The sequence below is a fragment of the Oncorhynchus nerka genome, unplaced genomic scaffold, assembly GCF_034236695.1.
Source record: "Oncorhynchus nerka isolate Pitt River unplaced genomic scaffold, Oner_Uvic_2.0 unplaced_scaffold_3034, whole genome shotgun sequence".
NCBI lineage: Eukaryota > Metazoa > Chordata > Actinopteri > Salmoniformes > Salmonidae > Oncorhynchus > Oncorhynchus nerka.
In genome coordinates this window covers 23804-26928 of record NW_027038266.1, presented here as the reverse complement: position 1 = coordinate 26928, position 3125 = coordinate 23804, and the positions used below count along the sequence as shown (strand labels likewise).

The 3125-nt window shown below is 37.4% G+C and overlaps 1 pseudogene; it reads right to left on the bottom strand.

Moving 5' to 3' along the window:
- Positions 1 to 609: 609 nt before the first annotated feature.
- LOC135566893 (tumor necrosis factor receptor superfamily member 14-like) lies at positions 610 to 2465 on the bottom strand (annotated as a pseudogene).
- Between the last annotated feature and the right edge of the window lie 660 nt (positions 2466 to 3125).

Below are 3125 nucleotides of genomic sequence, written 5' to 3'. Positions count from 1 at the left end.
TTAATTTATAAGTACTCATCACATGGTCCTTTCCATTTTAGACCAGTCTGTAGGCAGAGCAGAGGGTTCTCACCTCCCGAAGCTGTTACCTAGCAAGGTGAAGCTAATTTATACTCATCACATGCTCTTTTCAATTTTAGACCAGTCTGTAGGCTGCCCAAGCCAGAAGCTGATATGTGACCTCCCCTCTGAAGCATCTTTACCAGTGGTGCCCACATGAAAAGCTAGCTATTCAGTGACATGTGGGGACAGTTCAGGCTGAGAGTAAGTTTTCAAACATCCCCATGTGATACAAAGGCACAGTGGTCCTTATACCAACCAGATTCTGCAATATGAAATTTAACATGTAGTGTTAAGATTTACTAGGAGATGGCTGGACCAGCCAGATTACACAATGTTGACTCTGACTGTGACAGGGGCTTGAATTGGGGAGAGAAAGTCATTATCAGATATTCATTTACATAGCTTGTCCTATATTATTGTATCATATCATTGGTCTTGACTTGACAAAGTTATAAACCATATACATTTACTTATAAATATGTTTGAAATTCTTTAACTCAAACTATTGTGTACACATATTTAGAAAACCTTGAAGGTGTGCTCTACCATTTTCCCCAGACAGCATTGGTATTTCCTGATCTGGGGATGCCTATCAAATGGAATCAGTAATTAGTAGAACACATTAGGCCCAGTTTCAGACAGAGATTACACTCAGTCCTGGACTAAGAAGCACATTCAATGGAGATAAAATGGACAAAGTGCTTTTACATTTCCAAAACAAGGCGTAATCTCTGTCTGGGAAACTGGCCCAATAAATTCAAATTTCACAGAAGAAAGAACAAAGCAATGAATGTGATGAAAGATATTTCATAGATTTCAAACATACCTGTGTAGGTATTTGATAGTCTATAAAAAAGACAGATGACCAATATTGTAATAAACATACCATGTAACCATGACGATAACAAACAGTAGTAATCACTTATATGAGAAGTAAAACATGTAGCATTCTTTGAGTAAACTGAATATCACAGGCAATGAAAACAATGAATGGTTCAAATACAATTCCAGTCATCTTACCCCTAAGTTTTGTCTTGTTTTCAATATTTCTTCTCACCATTTCTCTTTTTATCATAAATAAAATAAACACAGCCATGATGGCTATCGGAAAAAATAGAACACCAGCTATGATTCCAGCTATGGGAAGTGAGGATGCTCCACATTCTGAATCCGACTGAGGAGTTCCTGGATTCCAATTTCCAAGAATTCACATCTACGTTAAAGACATAAACAAGTATGTTTTTTAAAGTTTCTATTTGAGTATATTAATGTATTTATATCTTCAGGGGAATAACCTTTTGAACTAACTAATCATGTTCACACTACTCTGTATGTGGTTGACAAGATGTTAATGATCCATCTGAATAAGTTTTATCAGGGCAGACAGCACACACAGTATCTGTAGATGTTGTTCCTGCAGAAATACATGTTGAAATGTTAATGATCCATCTGAATAAAAGTTTTATCAGGGCAGACAACACACACAGTATCTGTAGATGTTGTTCCTGCAGAAATACATGTTGAAATGTTAATGATCCATCTGAATAAAGTTTTATCAGGGCAGACAGCACACAGTATCTGTAGATGTTGTTCCTGCAGAAATACATGTTGAAATGTTAATGATCCATCTGAATAGTTTTATCAGGGGCAGACAGCACACACAGTGTCTGTAGATGTTGTTCCTGCAGAAATACATGTTGAAATATGAATGAAAATTAATTTGTCCCCCATTTATGTGTAAATCCCATTAACTGTAATGATGATTCACAACAGAAGTTAACAACTTGACTCAATTGAATTATGACAACACAATTAGTATTATGATGAAACAGAAGACCAACCTGTGTGACTGATGTATTGACCAGGTTTACAGCTGCTGTGTCTCTGGGCTGCTCTACAACCCTCCTTAGTTGGGTCTAGACAGTAGAACCCCTCCAGTGTCCAGTGCTAGACAGGCCCGATGAAAGTCTACATGGCTGCTTTCTACCATCAAACCCAAAACCTATAGAGAAAACATGGCATGTATTATCTGATGTACACAACTGACATATCCTCATAGCATAACATCATAGACTAACATCCTGTGTTTGTGTCTTGGGTTTCAGTACAGACACACAGCACCACTCTTACCTGGATCACAGTTGGTACACACTTTGCATTTTATGAGACCATTGGGCTCATCAAGGAATGTAGAATCAACACAGGGGCACACAGCTGGTATTGTAATTCAGTACAATGCCTATATACACGATTTCCTGGGGAAGAGAGGAATCACAATGTCATGTTTTTCTGTTAGTGTTGATGATGTATTATTGTCTCAGATTCATATGATGTATAGAGAGGGTCCTTACCTGGTGAACATGGGACACATTCATCCCCTATTCTGTACTCAGCTCTACCATATGTAACATAGCAATTCAATGCTTTCAAGCACCAACAAAATATGTATCTGGAAGTAGAGAAAATATACACCAATAACTCAAATTGAAACTGATGTTGTGTGTTTGTGTAAAACTTATAGAACAAGTTAGGGAAAATGCAAACAAAAATATGCACAATTCAAATATAATGTAATTACATAGAACCATTGTAAACAGGCTTTGTAAATGGGGTGTCGTACTGTGAATTGATACACTGTTTGGTGCCAGGAATTTCTGCTGCATGAAAAGAGCCTCGCACAAACCATCCTGATCTCATGAGTTTACATTCTGTTCTACGCGATACACAGTGTGACGCAAAGCCACAAATGTGCAAGTAAGAAATGTTTCACTTGCTAGTCCATATCAGGCTTTCAACTGTGCCATGGTTCTCGCTTCAACTCACTGGAAGACCCATACACCAGGATTGTGTTCTTAGGGAGTTGAAGTATCGAATAAACTGACCAGGACTTAAATGATGGAGATACCAAGGTTATTTAGAATAGCTAAATTATATTCTGCGTAAATATTGCATACACTGCCCAGTTAATAAATATAATATAGTAATGTAGTTTGGCTGGCCACCCTTGAGTTATCAGTCACCATCAATGTGAATAAAACTGAACAGAATCATAATAACATATA